This window comes from Corvus kubaryi, unplaced genomic scaffold (genome assembly GCF_017639235.1).
Source record: "Corvus kubaryi isolate FWS band 111438036 unplaced genomic scaffold, C.kubaryi_AGA036_p1.0 76, whole genome shotgun sequence".
NCBI classification, from domain to species: Eukaryota; Metazoa; Chordata; class Aves; order Passeriformes; family Corvidae; genus Corvus; species Corvus kubaryi.
Window position 1 is genome coordinate 6,690,560 of NW_024582063.1, and position 10,081 is coordinate 6,700,640.

General features: G+C 42.2%; 1 long non-coding RNA gene across 1 annotated transcript; it reads left to right on the plus strand.

The window, feature by feature from the left end:
• The first annotated feature begins 1,488 nt into the window (after window positions 1-1,488).
• On the plus strand, window positions 1,489-9,508 carry LOC121675875. The gene is made up of 2 exons (XR_006020257.1): window positions 1,489-1,603; window positions 8,742-9,508. It is a non-coding gene; the product is annotated as an uncharacterized LOC121675875 (long non-coding RNA).
• Window positions 9,509-10,081: the final 573 nt, after the last annotated feature.

The following is a 10,081-nucleotide window of genomic DNA, read 5'->3' on the forward strand; positions in this document are numbered from 1 at the left end:
CCCTCGCGGGGCTGGGGCTGGCCCCGTCCCCGGCGGCTCTAGCGCTCCGCCCGGCGCCCCCCGCCTGCCGCCCCCGGCCCCTCGGCTCTCCCTGCGCGGAGGGGACGGGTGCCAGCAGATAACATCACGGCCGCGCAGGGAGAGGGAGATTTATACGATCTCCCCGCCCCACGTGCTCGCCTCGCTGCGAAGTGACGTGGAGGGGCTGCGGGAGCGGAGGGCTCCGCGCCGCCGCCCGGCTATTTATTCCCCTCCGCGCCACCGGCGAGGGACTCGCCACAGCCCGGCCGCTGCCGAGGTGCCTCACCCCGGGGCGAGGAGAGGGGAGGCAGCCCGGAGCCGAGAAGAAAAACCAAGTCCTGTCAGGCTTTTGTTTTATTTCTTTTTTAAATAAAGGCTTTAGTGCTTCTTGCACCTATTATTAAAGTAATTGGGCCAAATAGCACTCTGGCGGTAGAGGAAGAATAACACGCCTCTTGGACACCGCTCAGACGCGTTCCTGTTCAAGGTTGCGGGGCAGCTCTGCCCGCTGCTCTGGCACAGTACGCTCCTTGGCACTGCCCCTCAGTTTCACTTCAAGTGTGTTTTGGACAATTCTCGCTGCTCCCCGGACACCTTGGTAATCGGTACTACCGGCCAAGGAAGGAGAGACGACAGATGAGGAGGATTTGCTCCTTCGCCGAGGTCTCCTCTCCTGTCAGAAGCGTGCAAATACATCCTCATCTGCACTTGACAGAAACTCTGAAGCCCCAAATGCTTTGGCTGTGCCTGTAATTCAATTTTTCCGCTGCCTCTTTTGGCCGCAACAAACATCACAGGCTCCATCCATACCCTACTCTGCCCTAGGGAAATCACTCTACAGTCTACTAGGCATCCCTCAACCTAATGCCATAAAGCTTTTCCTTTACAGTTCATTTATCACCGCTGTACATTAACTTTAAAAAGTGATCAAGTAGCCTTTTTCTTTACTCCCACCCATTTTAGCCCTACATTCCCTTCTGAATTAAATTATCACAGATTTTACTTGCCAGAAGTTTCCAATAACATCATCCTAAGTGGGGCAAGTGTTTTTGAAGAAACTCTAGTTTATTTTCAGAGATGAAGAAGGATGTAGAAGAGGTAGTCAAAGGACCATGGGTGTTCCCAAGAACACCTTGGCCATTGCCAGTGGTATTATGGGTAAACACCCACAAGAGAAAGGAGGTAGCATGACTGGGACCTGGAAGCACACAGAGAATCATGTAAGACACAAACCAGCCAAACACCACCAAAGACTTCCTCCAGCTAACCACACCTCAGGAACCATCTTCTTTTTGCAAAATTTTTGACTGTTTTCCAAAGCTGGAGAATGCCAGTCCCCAAATTCAATGCGAGTTTTTCCTTCCCAGCAAGGAAAAGTGCTTCCTGTGAGCAGCTGTGGCTGTGTGCTGGGGTGATGGAGGCACCCAGCAGCACGGAGCTGCCACATGCTGTTTGCCTTGGCAGGGTCTGCTGCAGGGGAATCTTGCACCAACACGGCCAGCTAACCTCGGACTGCTGTGGGTACCAGGAATGATGACGCTGTCCGAGAGATGGAGGAGCTAAGAAAACATATTTTTGACAGGTATGTGTACACACACAGACTCTGAAAGTAAACTTACTCTTCATTCTTTACCAGCGTGTGGGTATGTACAGCCCTGCACACACAACCAAGATTGCATCCTCATGATGCAAGAGTTAATAGTGCTTTCCACTTAAATCCATGAATTCCTGCAAGGCCAGATTAAACGTCTCTGCCACAACATCACTCTTCTGTGCCGTACATGTCAATGTCCTGCTCCTACTGACCTCAAAAACACAGCTGCAGTGTCAGGAATGGCAATGTTTCCAAAATTACTCAAATAAACAAGCAAGCTCAACATGTAGACTCAGCTGGTTTCACTTCTGCAGCACACCTGTACAAAACCAAGGGGACAGTTCCTCGAGCTGTTACATCTCACAGCTCCACTGCTAGCCAGCTGAGGAATCAGCTCTGTTACATGAGGTACCTCAACCACAAATACTTCTAAAGAAAAGGGTTATTAAATTATTTCCTCCAAGAGCTACAGCTGAAACCATGAAGAAATTCCTTATACAGCAACTACAGCCCTGTAACACTTGGCTCTGCATGCCACTCACCTCGAGGGTTTCAGAGCAGTGACTGGGACAGTGCTGGACACCCTCCTCATGCAGGGAACTTCCCACCATCTCTCAGGATCCCTCTGCAGATACAACCCTCCAGGTTACAAAGTGTTTTGATCCTTGAAAGTTTATTATTGGTGGGGAAAAAAACCAAAAAACCAACCAACCCAAACTTTGCAGTGTCTTTCTCAAACCCTGAAGCCTTAGGGATGCTCTGCTGGAGGCCATCAATCCCCATGTGTGCAGTGCTCAGCTGGCCAGGCTGCCCACAGATCTGCAGGAGGTCCAAGCTCCAGAGAAGCCCTCCATGTGAGCTGCCAGAGATCCAGCCAGGCTGACAGCAAACCAGTCCGATGAGATTTTGAAAGTTGCTGGGATTCCTTCCGATTTGGCAATGATTCCTCAGTGTCTTTTAGACCATCTAGGGAAAAAAAAAAAAAAGAATTAAGATAAATCTTGGGTTTGTTCTCATCTGGGAAAAACCCTTTGCTTCTCTTCTGACCCTTTTAGTGTGGACATAGGGTGTCAGGCTTACCCAGGTGCATGTCTCCATTTTGCCTTAAGACTGCAGCAAAGCTGGATTCCCCTTAAACTTCCGGATGTCACCATGGTGATGTTTTTGCCATGCAGAACTTCCCAGGCATGCATACTCCATTCCAAAAGCCCTGGCCACTTGGGCTAAATCCCCAGCAGCTGCAGGAGCCCACCACACATGCCTGAGCTGCTCCAGTTTGCTCCAGGAAGGGACACCTACCTGCTAGCCACATCATTCAAATACACATCCACATTCATAAACATCAACTTTCCATTATGTAATCGAACCGGAAAATACCTGGAATATACACATCATGATAGACCTGATCTTATTTCTAAAATCTCCCCCCTGCACATTTAAGGAGGCTTTTTTTTGCCATAGAAATCCTGCAAACTAGACTCAAACAGGTGTCACCTTTACCTTGCTAAAGTGAGGAACACACAGAAGAGGAAATCAAAAATTGTCAGAAATGACAGAACGAAACTGCAGGATAAAGTGTTATATCATCAGAATGCAATTATAGTATGACCTTTTACACAGCTTCTACATTCTACTGTTAATTTTTGTGACTGATGTATTATCCCAATTATGGCTCTGTATTTTATCTTGCAAAGCTTAATGGTTTTTATTCATTCCAAAATAGCTTTTATTGATGACTACCTGTTAGTTTCAAAAGCTGCTGGGACTATCACACTGAGGGTCAACTCACACTTATCTCTTCCCTGTGCCTCTATGAAATGGCCTTGTCCTGTGAGGCTGCTGTTAGTGGAGGCTTTGTAAGTCAAGAAGTGGGAGTAGGTCCTTAGCATGCATATGGGGAAGGAACAGAACTTATCTGTTTTGGAGCTTTTAATTCAATACAATACTGTCTTTTTTATATATTCATTTTTTCTAATAAACAGTAACTATTTATTAGAAAAACAGGGACACCTGGAAAGTTACTTCACTAAACATAAAGGTTTCATGTTTCCTATTAAGTTAGAAATTACGTGGTCAGGATTTTACAATTTGTGGTTTCTTTTTAGATTGTTTTGGTTATACGCAAATGTGCTGTGCAAAATACAAAGGCAATAATCTTTCTGAAACTGCTGACGACCAGGTCATTAAGTAAGGTGGCTGGTCACATTTCATAAACTAAAGAACATTGTTGGAAGAGGAATAACTTTTAAAAGTTAAGAAGTGACTTTTGTAAATTCTCACACTGATGACGAGTGTAGGATGATTGCACAATTAATTCTTTGTGGCACGCAAAGAAATCTGCAGCCATAACTGCGGTCGTGTAGAATCTCAGTCATTCTGATGCAGGGTGCTCAGGAAAAAAACTTTTGAATTCTCCTTTTTATAAAAATACACGTATAAAGGTTCAACTTGGAGAGCCAAGGTGGCACCTAATAAAGGTGAGGCAAAGAGGAGATGACAAATAATGGAAAATTGTAATATATACTATAATAAAACCTTAGATTTTACTGTTTATTATCCTTAGCGAAGTAGAAGTCCGTACCTCTGTGCTGCACATTTCATTAGTGTGCGCTGTAACGCCTGGGTGGATTTGAGAGCAAACCCTGCTGACCTTACTAACACAAGCAGCCCCACTGCCCCAGGATTGCATTTCACACAACCACAGCCCATTCCTGCAGCACTCATGTTCCAGAAGATAAAGGCTACTTTATAGAACATGCTGTCTGACACGCAAGACTGCTACCCATATATACATATGTAACTACTTGTCAACTTGCAAACCAAAGGTATGTTTCTGATATATATAAAAGGAGAGAATTTATTTGTGTGAACCAGAACTTATTTTATATATATATAGAACAAATGTAAAATATATAACAGGAATAAGAACTTTTATTTTTATATGTATTTATAGACACACACATTTTTGTTATTTATAAATATATGTATTCATACATACATATCTATATATATATAAAAAAATCCTCATTCCTACAAATAGATTTAATAATTTCAGGGGAAACAGTCACAAGAGCTGTCAACAGGATCTGATCCAAAAAGCCATTTGGGTGTGATCTCTGTGAACTTATGGAATGGCGTCATCACCATCAAGTAAGAACACAAAGCTGTAATGTCCACACAGCAGTGTATAGTCTGTGTTTAAAACTGCACCTTAATAAAAGACATCTAGAATGCAATTAACCCCCCAAAAACTGTACCAAAGACCACCAAAAAAAAACCCAAAACAACAACACTGGAACTTTAGACAGGACACCTCAAGCCAGAATGACTAAAATCTGAAAGAAAGGGGAATGTTCAGGAAGTGCTGAGATATTACAGTTGACCCTCAGAATAATTCCCCACTCTCCAAAAAAAAAAAAAAAAGTCTTGTGGATAAGAGGGAAAGGGGACAGAAAGGAACATCACAATTTTACATGGCTTGGATTTTAGAACTCCTAAAATAGCTTCTCCAGTAAAGTTGCGTCCTGCCTCCACAGAGTACAGCCAGACATTAGGGGGTCTAGGGAAGCATCAGTAGCCTAAACCCACTATTCTACAAACATACACATTTTCTATAAAGGCTGCACACATTAGCGCTGCATCCAAAGAGGTTTCTGCTTCCAACAGCCAATTTTCAGCTTTGAATCAGTTAAGATTCAAGTCTTCATAAAAACTTTGCCAGAAAAGTTGCCCCATGGTTACACCTCTTGGAGTTTGATTCCCTCAAGTGCTTTCTCAAACCTGCTTGTCAGCCTTGAGGATGCCACACTAATCTTCTCTGTATCATTCCAGTTTTAGTCTATGTGTCACTGAAAAAAAGGCCTTCCTTAATCCTAGCACCTGTGGTTTTAATCACCACAGGAAATCCTGTTTCCACTTAAGTCAGTAAGACTTAAATATCAGCAGAGGAAAATGATCAGATTCACTAACTAAAAATAAAAATAATTAAAATAAGACAAGAGAAATATAAGCTCAGTGGTTTATAAACCAGAGGGCCTTGACATCTACTTATAGCAAGCATGACAAAGTAAAGACAGTAGGGTAAAAGTCATCCCTTTAATCTCAAGGTTTGAACTAGTGACCTGCATCTCCTTCTCAGTATTACAGCTGTTGCCTTCTATTTCTGAACTGCATGGTGATGACTTGGGTTATACCTCATTAAGTAACACACAAATGATATCTGTAAATATTGTATTCCTAACAGAGCATCTACTGGAGTTTATTCAACAAATTAAAACCATGTAACTCAAGTTAGAATGTGCACCCAGGTTGCACTGTTGAAGTTTTAAGAAAATTATGTGTATAGCAAATTAATTGGCAGCAACTTCAAAAATGGGCCAGCCAGTAATGCCATATTTAAATCATATTCTGCAGCTACAGAAAACAAATAGGTCTGGGTCTGGCATCCTGACTTCTTCACAAGCTGCCTGTGCAGTCTGCACAGATGAAAAGCTCTAATAAGCTAACATGGCTTCAAAATGTTTTTTTCCTAATGGTTTGAAAGCAACACATGTTCAAGAATGTCCTAGAAAGGTTACAGAAAGCAATGCATTATTTCATATTACCTCATGAAACAAAACCAAACCCACAACCAAACCAAACCAAACCTCATGCAGTACCAAGCTTTTGTGCTGAACTCACCAGATTAGTGCAGAGGTCTTTGCCTCTCAGCCTTACACATTTTAAAACCCATTTTCTATGCCTGGCTACTGAAATCAATGAATGCAGTATTCCTGACTGGCAGATCAAACTACATCCTCCCAGCCTGGTGACTCTATCTAGAATTAGAACAGAAAGATCCATTTCTGTGCTATAATTTTGGTCCATACCCAGATTATTTTAGAGCTGGATCTTGAATAGGCCACCTCTGTGGAGTGGCAAAGGTGTTCAGTATCTGCTTCTCCTGAATCCACGATCTTTTAGATGGGACTGCAGTTAAAGTAACCTACTCCCCTGGTTTTAGCTGGGCTCTGCGGACAAGTCTCTAAACTTCCCCATCATGGATATAGACTGAGAGCTAAAATGTCTCCTCTCACAGATTCTAGTGTCATTTGAACATCCACCTCATCAACAATTAAATCAGAGTGTAAAAATGCCTACACATTGGCTGAAAATGCGCATCAGACCCAGTAGTGTCTCCCATAAAGGACCTGAGTCCACAAACCCAGAACTGCAGTCTTACAAAATTAAAAGCAATTAATTAATCATGAGGCAGACAGTCCAGCAATGCGCTTCAGCAGCAACTGAAGTGAATGAGAATCTAAGACAATGGTCTGTGTCTGGGAGGCACAATATTGACATAGAAAGACATACATTTCCCTGCTTCTATTCCCTAACTATCCTCTTCACATAAAATGTGTTCCACTTTAATTCTAGGCAATGACAACAACATTTAAAATAAAAGAACACTCCAGCAGTTTAAAAAAAAGAAAAGGCAAAACATAGCAGATGTCGAGAACAGCACTGGCAATCCTGGTCTGACCTGCTGGTTGCAGTGCTACAATATCAGAAAGGTGCTCAGCATCTTGCAAGGCCTGACCAGTCCCTTTCTAACACAATCCACAAGAATGAATATCAATATATCATCCTCCCAGGCTGCATTTGTTTGATCAATGTTCATACTGGAAGTGTATTTATACTTGGGTCCAATACATTGTTTTGGCTGAGTAATGCATCCTTAAACTGAGGATCTTGTCTGAAGGTTCTGAGAATCTTCAGTCTTTTTCTGCTAATCATGAAGAGACACTCACTTGAGAATCTTATGAAGTCCTTCTTAATTAATGAGTATTTCTTTCATAAGCATGTACCAAATTTCAGCAGGTACTGTCAAATACTTCACTGCTCTAAAATAACACCATATACAAAACCATACAGCTGTTACCTCTTGTACAAAACTACACTACTGCAGCAATATTGCACTACTGTGCAATATGAACCTCTTTTGAAACTCATTGGAGTTATAAGTGAGGATGAAGAGGTACCCAGTGGTGGAAAGGCTGACAATGTGTGTTTGATTGCCCTTTGCCTCCAAGCAGCCCTGCGAGGTGTGACTGTGAAGTTCGGATGGGCAGAACTCAATTACCAACAGCTCGGCTACTCAGCTCTCCAGTGACAGTTTTCATTCAGCTGCCTGACCTCAGGCACCCTTCCTGAAATGGACACAGGCCAGTTCTTGTCCCTGGACATAGGGTACCCTAAGTACCCTAAGTAAAGGGCTGTTTCATTGCCCACAAAACTTGCAATTTATGGATCACTTAAAAACCAAAGAAAATCCTCTTGAGATAAACTGTACTCAACCTGAAAGTCAATGCAAAATCTGCATAATCAAGAAAGCTTTTCACTATCTTGTTGCTTGAATCAAAAAACACTTGCAGGTTTTTCTGTTCTGAACAAGATGGGAATGCCCTCCTTTATCAGGATAGAAAAGCAAAGTTCAAAGCAAGAGAGTGATTGAATAGCCAAGGGCCTTAAGTCACAATCTCCAAGATTATATTCATAATGCACTTTACAAGGGCTCATAAATGGCTGGTGGAATCTTTAAGTACTTCAGATTTTAAAACGACAGCAAACAACCCTCTGTTACCTTCTACTTATGATCACACATGCCTACAACAGATGATTTAAAGAACTATTAACATAACATCAGCAGGTTTTATATTTAACCATTTCTAAATTACGCATGAAGTTTCTGATAAAAAGTGTAACCAGTTTATCTTGTAAGTGAACTGTTTCTATTAATTATTCAGCTACTTCTGAGAACACTATGTCTGTAAGAAATCCTAGTGGTATCAAAACCTCAATGCAAGTCTGATCCTGGTTAGCAGTTCACAATTAACACCACCACATATACTGAAAACAGAGTTAAGAAACACTCAGAAAATGTAAAATAACGCTTCAAAGTTCATGCACTGGCATGAGAGAATGGGCTATTGAATCAACAGAGGCACTGTGAAGAAATAATGCATTTTATGAGTATTCCTAAAATCACCTTCCAAAGTACCTCTGGGAAGCCACTTATGCTCATGAGTTCACATCCAACAGCTTGATGAAACTGCCCCAATTCATTTAACAATTTTGTATCCAACAGGTTAAACACATGAATTTAAACAAAAAGAAGTCATTCCAAGGGATGAAGCGTTACACAAACGCAAGGATCTTTCATGTTGAAGGTATTCAGTTTGACTGGAGTTCCATTTTCAACACGTCCCCTAAGACAGAAAAGCAACTGAAAAGCAACAAAATGCTTTGTCTAAGAAGTATCAGCCATTGCTACAAGTCTGAAAAAGAATGATTAAGAAAAAGCCCTTATCTGCTAGATCACTTACAGAGGTGAAACATTTGAGGTTTACATGCTGCAAGAGGTTAGAAGCCACGACTTTACAACAGCACTAAATGAAATCTACAGTCTTCTACCATCTGTTAATCAAGAACTTTTTCAGTCTCCAGTGTCTGAGGTCTTAGACTCCCGAGTTTAACATCTTACTTAGCACAGGGACCCCATCTGTGTAACATGATCCTGAGTCTCCACTACCTCAAGCCTTCTCCTGGCCCTCTCACTCCTTACCTCAGCAAGTCTTGAAGAAATCATTGAGCAATTTGCAGGGATTGGAAGTGAACAACACTGATGACTGCTCTGTGTGTATATTAACTGTGCCAGGACTCATTTCATAAGAATGAGAAGTTTGTCATTTTCAGTTGTGCAGAGTGTTTTGTGCCAGATGACTTCTGCCTTCCTCCCCAGAGACAGCTACTGAGCCAGCTCCGAACAGATGCAGCTCTACAGACCACCTTCTTCTGGAAGCATCAGATAGTCAAAATACTTTTACGGCCTCCAAACAATTAATTTCTCCCTTTAAAACAAATCAGACAAAAAAGCCCTATCTTCATGAGGAAGCAGCTTCCAGCTCTTTTGTTCTGCTCAACCTGTGAACCCAGGAGAACCTGCCTCACAGCTGCAGAAGTGGGAGCTCTTCCCTCCAGGTTTTAGCAGCGAAGATGCTGCGGTACAGTGGCATCAGGCACAACAAGAATATTCCATCACCACTCCCAAAGTGTTTCCCTAACAGGAGGCTGAAGAAAAGCAGGGACAAGACAGTTATTTTTTCCATAGGCCAACTCATGCTTTCCTTGATGAAAAAAAGTTAGCACAATTAATGTGAAGAAAAATTAGACCAGGGGACAAGAGACACGGGGAAGAGCTGACCCTGTGCCTTCTCTTATTAAACAAAACTCTTTTCTTTGCGTGCAATCCATAGAATATTAAACTTTACATACTCTGGAATTGGCCTGAAGCCTAACAAAACTGGAACCACCCCATCCTTATTGGCTTTATATAGATAGGTACAGAAATATACAAAGTTGAGATGATTCATGCTCTCTGGAATGAAGGGCAGCAGCACAGCTTTGCTTGAGCAGAGATATTCATGG